Source organism: Oncorhynchus kisutch, linkage group LG18, assembly GCF_002021735.2.
Source record: "Oncorhynchus kisutch isolate 150728-3 linkage group LG18, Okis_V2, whole genome shotgun sequence".
NCBI classification, from domain to species: domain Eukaryota; kingdom Metazoa; phylum Chordata; class Actinopteri; order Salmoniformes; family Salmonidae; genus Oncorhynchus; species Oncorhynchus kisutch.
The window spans coordinates 33,396,819-33,407,936 of NC_034191.2; the positions used below are offsets into that span (position 1 = coordinate 33,396,819).

General features: G+C 43.2%; 1 protein-coding gene across 3 annotated transcripts in view; it reads left to right on the forward strand.

The window, feature by feature from the left end:
* The first annotated feature begins 5,587 nt into the window (after positions 1-5,587).
* LOC116354844 (sucrase-isomaltase, intestinal-like) overlaps positions 5,588-11,118 on the forward strand; it is a 12,370-nt gene continuing 6,839 nt past the window's right edge. Inside the window, exon 1 of one of the 3 annotated variants that reach the window (XM_031796950.1) lies at positions 5,588-5,733. The gene's annotated coding sequence lies outside the window, so the exon portion shown is untranslated. Of the gene's footprint in view, positions 5,778-11,118 lie in introns of all 3 variants that reach the window. The other 2 variants (XM_031796949.1, XM_031796951.1) reach the window with 2 other exon arrangements.

Below are 11,118 nucleotides of genomic sequence, written 5' to 3' on the forward strand. Positions count from 1 at the left end.
TAGCCTCCACATTTCCTCTGTACCGGTACCCCCATGTATATAGCCTCCACATTGACTCTGTACCAGTACCCCCTGTATATAGCCTCCACATTGACTCAGTACCAGTACCCCCTGTATATAGCCTCCACATTGACTCTGTACCAGTACCCCCTGTATATAGTCTCCACATTGACTCTGTACCAGTACCCCCTGTATATAGCCTCCACATTGACTCTGTACCAGTACCCCCTGTATATAGCCTCCACACTGACTCGGTACCAGTACCCCCTGTATATAGCCTCCACATTGACTCTGTACCAGTACCCCCTGTATATAGCCTCCACATTGACTCTGTACCAGTACCCCCTGTATATAGCCTCCACATTGACTCTGTACCGTAACACCCTGTATATAGCCTCCACATTGACTCTGTACCAGTACCCCCTGTATATAGCCTCCACATTGACTCTGTACCAGTACCCCCTGTATATAGCCTCCACATTGACTCAGTACCAGTACCCCCTGTATATAGCCTCCACATTGACTCAGTACCGGTACCCCCTGTATATAGCCTCCACATTGACTCAGTACCGGTACCCCCTGTATATAGCCTCCACATTGACTCTGTACCAGTACCCCCTGTATATAGCCTCCACATTGACTCAGTACCGGTACCCCCTGTATATAGCCTCCACATTGACTCTGTACCGGTACCCCCTGTATATAGCCTCCACATTGACACTGTACCAGTACCCCCTGTATATAGCCTCCACATTGACTCTGTACCAGTACCCCCTGTATATAGCCTCCACATTGACTCAGTACCAGTACCCCCTGTATATAGCCTCCACATTGACTCAGTACCAGTACCCCCTGTATATAGCCTCCACATTGACTCAGTACCAGTACCCCCTGTATATAGCCTCCACATTGACTCAGTACCAGTACCCCCTGTATATAGCCTCCACATTGACTCAGTACCAGTACCCCCTGTATATAGCCTCCACATTGACTCTGTACCAGTACCCCCTGTATATAGCCTCCACATTGACTCAGTACCAGTACCCCCTGTATATAGCCTCCACATTGACTCTGTACCGGTACCCCCTGTATATAGCCTCCACATTGACTCTTTACCAGTACCCCCTGTATATAGCCTCCACATTGACTCTGTACCGGTACCCCCTGTATATAGCCTCCACATTGACTCTGTACCAGTACCCCCTGTATATAGCCTCCACATTGACTCTGTACCGGTACCCCCTGTATATAGCCTCCACATTGACTCTGTACCGGTACCCCCTGTATATAGCCTCCACATTGACTCTGTACCGGTACCCCCTGTATATAGCCTCCACATTGACTCAGTACCAGTACCCCCTGTATATAGCCTCCACATTGACTCAGTACCAGTACCCCCTGTATATAGCCTCCACATTGACTCAGTACCAGTACCCCCTGTATATAGCCTCCACATTGACTCAGTACCAGTACCCCCTGTATATAGCCTCCACATTGACTCAGTACCAGTACCCCCTGTATATAGCCTCCACATTGACTCAGTACCAGTACCCCCTGTATATAGCCTCCACATTGACTCAGTACCGGTACCCCCTGTATATAGTCTCCACATTGACTCAGTACCAGTACCCCCTGTATATAGCCTCCACATTGACTCAGTACCAGTACCCCCTGTATATAGCCTCCACATTGACTCAGTACCAGTACCCCCTGTATATAGCCTCCACATTGACTCAGTACCAGTACCCCCTGTATATAGCCTCCACATTGACTCTGTACCAGTACCCCCTGTATATAGCCTCCACATTGACTCTGTACCGGTACCCCTCTATATAGCCTCCACATTGACTCTGTACCAATTACCCCCTGTATATAGTCTCCACATTGACTCTGTACCAGTACCCCCTGTATATAGCCTCCACATTGACTCGGTACCAGTACCCCCTGTATATAGCCTCCACATTGACTCTGTACCAGTACCCCCTGTATATAGTCTCCACACTGACTCTGTACCGGTACCCCCTGTATATAGCCTCCACATTGACTCAGTACCAGTACCCCCCTGTATATAGCCTCCACATTGACTCTGTACCAGTACCCCCTGTATATAGCCTCCACATTGACTCTGTACCAGTACCCCCTGTATATAGTCTCCACATTGACTCTGTACCAGTACCCCCTGTATATAGCCTCCACATTGACTCTGTACCAGTACCCCCTGTATATAGCCTCCACATTGACTCTGTACCAGTACCCCCTGTATATAGCCTCCACATTGACTCTGTACCGGTACCCCCTGTATATAGCCTCCACATTGACTCTATACCGGTACCCCCCTGTATATAGCCTCCACATTGACTCTGTACCGGTACCCCCCTGTATATAACCTCCACATTGACTCTGTACCAGTACCCCCTGTATATAGTCTCCACATTGACTCTGTACCAGTACCCCCTGTATATAGCCTCCACATTGACTCTGTACCAGTACCCCCTGTATATAGCCTCCACATTGACTCTGTACCAGTACCCCCTGTATATAGCCTCCACATTGACTCTGTACCAGTACCCCCTGTATATAGCCTCCACATTGACTCGGTACCAGTACCCCCTGTATATAGCCTCCACATTGACTCTGTACCAGTACCCCCTGTATATAGCCTCCACATTGACTCTGTACCAGTACCCCCTGTATATAGCCTCCACATTGACTCTGTACCAGTACCCCCTGTATATAGTCTCCACACTGACTCTGTACCAGTACCCCCTGTATATAGCCTCCACATTGACTCTGTACCAGTACCCCCTGTATAAAGCCTCGTTAATGTTTTTTATTGTTTTCTTATATGAACTGTAACTCAGTAAAATCTTTGAAATTGTTGCATTTTGCATCTATATTTCTGTTCAGTATAGTTAACATCTAGATCTTTGACAAAACAACACTGCTTACATCATGTCAATGTTAGCTTAGTCATCGTACTTTAAGCCTTGTAATAAAACATACGATCCAATGTTCATTTCTCTTTAATCCATGGTTATCTTGATCATGATTCCTAATCTCTCATATTCCACCGATTGCAAAGCACCAGTATTATCACTCCAATAACATTACACAATGGGGGTTATCACAGGTACAGCCTGGTTGAATAACCAAAGTATATTATAAGACATGATATAAGTGAAGTGTTTGTAAGTGATTGTACACATGCCAATAAAGTTTGGGTGAATGATTTGGATTGGTCATTGGGGATCATGCGAGGACGATGATTATACAGTACTAGTGAAACATTTGGACACACCTACAGTGGCTTGCAAAAGTATTCACCCCCTTGGCATTTTTCCTATTTTGTTGCCTTACAACCTGGAATTCAAATGTTTTTTTGGAGGGGGGTTGTATCATTTGATTTACATATCATGCCTACCAATTTGATGATGAAAAATATTTTTAATTGTGAAACAAACAAGAAATAAGACAGGAAAACTGAAAACATGAGGGTGCATAACTATTCTGGGCTTTGACTAGGCCATTCCAAGACATTTAAATGTTTTCGCTTTCCCCTTAAACCACTCAAGTGTTGCTTTAAAAGTATGTTTAGGGTCATTGCCCTGCTGGAAGGTGAACCTTCGTCCCCGTCTCAAATCTCTGGAAGACTGAAACAGGTTTCCCCTCAACAATTTCCCTGTGTTTAGCATCATCCATCATTCCTTAAATTCTGACCAGTTTCCCAGTCTCTGCCAGTGAAAAACATCCCCACAGCATGATGCTGCCACCACCGTGCTGGTGGTGCTCTCGGGGTGATGTGAGGTGTTGGGTTTGCACCAGACATAGCGTTTTCTTTGATGGCCAAAAAGCTCAATTTTAGTCTCGTCTGACCAGAGTACGTTCTTCCTTATGTTTGGGGAGTCTCTCACATGCCTTTTGGTGAATACCAAATGTGTTTGCTTATTTGTTTCATTAAGCCTATTGGGATATGTTCCAGATAGCTTCAGACAACAACATTGATGTGTACGCTGACTCAATGATTTATTAGCAAGTACATTGGTGATGTCGTATCCACACTGACTATTAAAACCTTCCCCAACCAGAAACTGTGTATTGATGGCAGCAACGCAAAACTGAAAGCGCGAACCACTGGTTTTAATCATTGCAAGGCGACTGGAAACATGACCGAATACAAACAGTGTAGCTATTCCCTCTGCAAGGCAATCAAACAAGCTAAGCGTCAGTATAGAGACAAAGTAGAGTCGCAATTCAATGGCTCAAACACTAGACATATGTGGCAGGGTCTACAGTCAATCACGGATTACAAAAAGAAAACCAGCCCCTTCGCAGACACCGATGTCTTGCTTCCAGACAAGTTAATTAAACAACTTCTTAGCTCACTTTGAGGACAGTACAGTGCCAGTGATTTGGCCCGCTACCAAAACCTGCGGGCTCTTCACCATGGCCAACGTGAGTAAAGCATTTTAATGTGTTAACCCTCACAAGGCTGCTGGCCCAGATGGCGTCCCTAGCCGCGTCCTCAGAGCATGCACAGACCAGCTGGCTGGTGTGTTTACGCACATATTCAATACCTCCCTATCCCAGTCTGCTGCCCCCACATGCTTCAAGAGGGCTGTTCCCAAGAAAGCTAAGGTAACTGAGTTAAGCTTCTATCGCCCCGTAGCACTCACTTCTGGCTTTGAGAGACTAGTCAAAGAGCATATCATCTCCACCATACCTGACACCCTAGACCCACTCCAATTTGCCTACCGCCCTAATAGGTCCACAAACGACGCAATCGCAATCACAATCACTCAGCACACTGCCCTAACCCATCTGAACAAGATGAATACCTACGTAAGAATGTTGTTCATTGACTACAGTTCAGCATTTAACACCCTAGTACCCTCCAAAGTCATCATTAAGCTCAAGACCCCGGGTCACAAATGAACTTTTAAGAAGAAATGCATTCCAGGTGAGTACCTCATGAAGCTGGTTGAGAGAATGCCAAGAGTGTGCAAAGCTGTCATCAAGGCATAGGGTGGCTACATTGAAGAGTCTAAAATGTCAAACATATTTTAAATTCTTTAACACTTTTTTTTGCATGATTCCATATGATTCATATGCATGGTTCCATGTGTGTTACTTCATAGTTTTGATGTCTTCACTATTATTCTACAATGAAGAAAATAGTAAAAAAAATAAAGAAAAACCCTTGAATGAGTATGATTTTCTAAAACTTTGACTGGTACTGAAAAAGCTGAGTCACAGTTCGTCTAATCCAAAGGAGGGGTGTTTCAACATACACATGGACGTGCACACACATGCATGCACACACCTCCATAAACACACACCTCCATAAACACACACACACACACCTCCATAAACACAGCAATATAAGGAAGACAGGTAATACATTGTCTCGGTTGAGCTTTGTTGGTTGTGATGGTTATCACCTTTTATAGTTGCTGAGTGTGTACAGTGAAGTTGTAAAACACACACACACGCACACACACACGCACACACACACGCACACGCACGCACACACACACACACATACTATCTCTCTTTCTTGCTATCGCTTACACACAGATATAAATACATACAGAGTATTGATTTACATGTTCACACACCAACACATATACAGGCAGTGTTATATGGTCGGTAGGACCTAATTGCAGAGTGATATGATATAACGTGGATGAGACAGACGACGGCGCGACGGAGTAGTAAGGCAAGAAGCGGTGTGAGGTGAGACAACTGCTAACTCACCGGGGAACATAGTCTCAGATCAGGTATTCATAACTATACTATATTATCGTGTGTTTAGAACTACATTTTATTTGAGAATGACACAAACAGTTGCCGGCTGAAGGTACTGTGCGACCTAGCTTCAACTGTTGCTGGCCTACCTTATCTGTGATCGTTTAAAGCAGACCTCAGGTAGGATACAAAAAGTTGTTCAAAAGCTAATCATTCTGCGTCATCGCAAAAGAGATACACTGTGTGTAGTTAAGGGGATAAACCAGGCGAGAGGGAAGCCTGTAGACAACGCATAGAGAAAGAATAACTATTAGGTAAAACAGATAAATTACCATGATGGATAGCGAAATGAGGTAATTACAGGGAGTGTTCGACATGCATTAGTCTGAACTCCTCGATTCTCTTTCATCAAGCGACAAGAGAATAAACGTCTACCTGTTGTCAGCTAGAAAACCTATGTTGTGAAATACAAATGTGTTCATTTGTAACTAAAGAAGTTCACAGTGTTAATCATGCTCTATTTCATGAAAATGCTACATTCTAGTTTGTCCTTGTCATGCAGCCCAGTCATTTTAGGGCTGGATTCAATCTGTATTGCAGAAGACCTACGTTAAAATTTGAATGTATTTTCCTGATTGAGCTGACACAGTGTTTTCCGTCTCCACGAACACTCAAACATTGTTTTTACTTCTGTAATATAGTTTAAATATAGTTTAAATATAGTTTAATATAGTTTAATATAGTTTAATATAGTTTAATATAGTTTAAATATAGTTTAATATAGTTTAATATAGTTTAAATATAGTTTAAATATAGTTTAATATAGTTTAATATAGTTTAAATATAGTTTAAATATAGTTTAATATAGTTTAATATAGTTTAAATATAGTTTAATATAGTTTAATATAGTTTAAATATAGTTTAAATATAGTTTAATATAGTTTAATATAGTTTAATATAGTTTAAATATAGTTTAAATATAGTTTAATATAGTTTAATATAGTTTAAATATAGTTTAATATAGTTTAAATATAGTTTAATATAGTTTAAATATAGTTTAATATAGTTTAATATAGTTTAATATAGTTTAAATATAGTTTAATATAGTTTAATATAGTTTAAATATAGTTTAAATATAGTTTAATATAGTTTAATATAGTTTAAATATAGTTTAAATATAGTTTAATATAGTTTAATATAGTTTAAATATAGTTTAAATATAGTTTAATATAGTTTAATATAGTTTAAAATAGTTTAATATAGTTTAATATAGTTTAAATATAGTTTAATATAGTTTAATATAGTTTAAATATAGTTTAAATATAGTTTAATATAGTTTAAATCCAAACCTTAGATCGTGTTATAGTTATAGAGGTGAGAATTTGACCCTGTTTGTTAATGATAGTGCCTTGGCAGCAGCTAATGGGGATCCATAATAAATACAAAATACAAATAGTATCAAGTCAAATCCTTAAAATCAAATGTTATTTGTCACATGCTTCATAAAGGGAAAGTGTGGACTAACAGGGAAATGATTACTTATGGGCCCTTCCCAACAAAGCACAGAGAAAGAAAATAGAGAAATAATAGAAAAGTTGAACACATAATAATAGATACAGAATGAGTAACGCTAACTTGGCTAACTTGGCTAACTTGGCTAACTTGGCTAACTTGGCTAACTTGGCTAACTTGGCTAACTTGGCTAACTTGGCTGACTTGGCCTTATACTCGGTGTACCAGTACGGAGTCTATGTGCAGGTTTATGAGGTAATTGAGGTAGTTATGTACATAAACCTGGGAATAAACTGGCAGATAGTAAACAGTAGCAGCAGCACGTGATGAGTCGAACAAGTGAAGGAAAAAAGGGTCAATGTAGGTAACTATTGATCAGTCTTCTGGCTTGTAGACCCTGTTCAGGGTCCTGTTGGTTCCAAACTTCAGTAACGCTTGCCGTGCAGTTGCAGAGAGAACAGTCTATGACTTGGGTGGCTGGAGTCTTTGACAATTTTTAGGGCCTCCCTCTTACACCGCCTGGTGTAGAGGTCCTGGATGGCAGGGAGCTGGGCCGCAGTGATGTGCCTTACGGTCGAAGGCCAAGCAGTTGCCATACCAAGTGAGGATGCAGCTAGTCAAGATGCTTTCAATGGTGCAGCTTTGATCTTTTCATCCTCCCGAGGGTGAAGATAAATTGTGGTGCCCTCTTCACGATTGTGTTGGTGTGGTTGGACCATTGAGAGATCCTTAGTGATGCGGACACAGAGGAACTTGAAGCTCTCGACCCGCTCAACAACAGCCCTGTCGATGCCCTGTCTATAGCCCTGTAGTCCACCATCAGCTCCTTTTGTCATCTGTGGATCTGTTGGCGCGGTATGCGCATTGGAATGGGTCCAGGGTGTCTAGGATGATGGTGTTGATGTGAGCCATGACCAGCCTTTCAAAGTATTTCATGGCTACAGATGTGAGTGCGACGGGCGACAGTCATTGAGACAGGTTACTCTTGGGCACAGGGACTATGGTGGTCTGATTGAAACAAGGGTATTACAAACTGGGTCAGGGAGAGGTTGAAAATGTCAGTCAAGACACTTGGAATCGAATCCGGTTCTGTAGTGACGCCTCAAGCACTGCGACGCAGTGCCTTAGACCGCTGCGCCACTCAGGAGTCCCTGAGATGATGCTTTTCTACGTGTGAAGTAAAGATGCTCTAGAGTTTTTCACCTCTAGTTGCACACGTGTTATGCTGGTAGAAATGGAGGTAGACAGATTTCAGTTTCTCAGCATTAATATCACTGGCCAGCAGGAACATCTCTGGATGAACATGTTTCCTATTGGTTGAGTGAGGTCTTAGTGTCAGCTTCGATTTGTGGTCGTAAATGGACAGCAACGAAAAATGGAGATGAAAACTCTCTTGGTAAATAGTATGGTCTACAGCTTATCATGGGGTATTCTAACTCAGGTGAGCAGACCCTCGCCACCCTCCTTGAGCATACCTGAAGCTGCCACAAGATGGTGTCTGAAGGGTCCTGTTGGTTACAGGGTCAACGTCTCAGCTCTGTCTTTTAATGATAGTATAGATGGTGTCTGGAAGGGTCCTGTTGGTTACAGAGCTGAGACTTTGACCCTGTAATGTTAATGATAGTATAGAAGGTGTCTGAAGGGTCCTGTTGTTTACAGAGCTGAGACTTTGACCCTGTCTTTTAATGATAGTATAGATGGTGTCTGAAGGGTCCTGTTGGTTACAGAGCTGAGACTTTGACCCTGTAATGTTAATGATAGTATAGAAGGTGTCTGAAGGGTCCTGTTGTTTACAGAGCTGAGACTTATCATATGTTTGACAATGCAAATGATATTGGAACATGTTTAAAGTTCATATGGAGCAGTTGGTGACAGTGTGTTTGTGTCTGACAGACCATGTCCACTGTGTGTGTTTGTGTCTGACAGACCATGTCCACTGTGTGTGTTTGTGTCTGACAGACCATGTCCACTGTGTGTGTTTGTGTCTGACAGACCATGTCCACTGTGTGTGTTTGTGTCTGACAGACCATGTCCACTGTGTGTTTCTGAGTCTGACAGACCATGTCCACTGTGTGTGTTTGTGTCTGACAGACCATGTCCACTGTGTGTTTCTGAGTCTGACAGACCATGTCCACTGTGTGTGTTTGTGTCTGACAGACCATGTCCACTGTGTGTTTCTGAGTCTGACAGACCATGTCCACTGTGTGTGTTTGTGTCTGACAGACCATGTCCACTGTGTGTTTGTGTCTGACAGACCATGTCCACTGTGTGTGTTTGTGTCTGACAGACCATGTCCACTGTGTGTGTTTGTGTCTGACAGACCATGTCCACTGTGTGTTTCTGAGTCTGACAGACCATGTCCACTGTGTGTGTTTGTGTCTGACAGACCATGTCCACTGTGTGTTTGTGTCTGACAGACCATGTCCACTGTGTGTGTTTGTGTCTGACAGACCATGTCCACTGTGTGTGTTTGTGTCTGACAGACCATGTCCACTGTGTGTTTCTGAGTCTGACAGACCATGTCCACTGTGTGTGTTTGTGTCTGACAGACCATGTCCACTGTGTGTTTGTGTCTGACAGACCATGTCCACTGTGTGTGTTTGTGTCTGACAGACCATGTCCACTGTGTGTGTTTGTGTCTGACAGACCATGTCCACTGTGTGTTTCTGAGTCTGACAGACCATGTCCACTGTGTGTGTTTGTGTCTGACAGACCATGTCCACTGTGTGTTTCTGAGTCTGACAGACCATGTCCACTGTGTGTTTGTGTCTGACAGACCATGTCCACTGTGTGTTTCTGAGTCTGACAGACCATGTCCACTGTGTGTGTTTGTGTCTGACAGACCATGTCCACTGTGTGTTTGTGTCTGACAGACCATGTCCACTGTGTGTTTCTGAGTCTGACAGACCATGTCCACTGTGTGTTTGTGTCTGACAGACCATGTCCACTGTGTGTTTGTGTCTGACAGACCATGTCCACTGTGTGTTTGTGTCTGACAGACCATGTCCACTGTGTGTTTGTGTCTGACAGACCATGTCCACTGTGTGTTTCTGAGTCTGACAGACCATGTCCACTGTGTGTTTCTGAGTCTGACAGACCATGTCCACTGTGTGTTTGTGTCTGACAGACCATGTCCACTGTGTGTTTGTGTCTGACAGACCATGTCCACTGTGTGTTTGTGTCTGACAGACCATGTCCACTGTGTGTTTCTGAGTCTGACAGACCATGTCCACTGTGTGTTTCTGAGTCTGACAGACCATGTCCACTGTGTGTTTGTGTCTGACAGACCATGTCCACTGTGTGTTTCTGAGTCTGACAGACCATGTCCACTGTGTGTTTGTGTCTGACAGACCATGTCCACTGTGTGTTTCTGAGTCTGACAGACCATGTCCACTGTGTGTTTCTGAGTCTGACAGACCATGTCCACTGTGTGTGTTTGTGTCTGACAGACCATGTCCACTGTGTGTTTGTGTCTGACAGACCATGTCCACTGTGTGTTTGTGTCTGACAGACCATGTCCACTGTGTGTGTTTGTGTCTGACAGACCATGTCCACTGTGTGTGTTTGTGTCTGACAGACCATGTCCACTGTGTGTTTCTGAGTCTGACAGACCATGTCCAATGTGTGTGTTTGTGTCTGACAGACCATGTCCACTGTGTGTTTCTGAGTCTGACAGACCATGTCCACTGTGTGTTTGTGTCTGACAGACCATGTCCACTGTGTGTTTCTGAGTCTGACAGACCATGTCCACTGTGTGTGTTTGTGTCTGACAGACCATGTCCACTGTGTGTTTGTGTCTGACAGACCATGTCCACTGTGTGTTTATGTCTGACAGACCATGTCCACTGTGTGTTTCTGAGT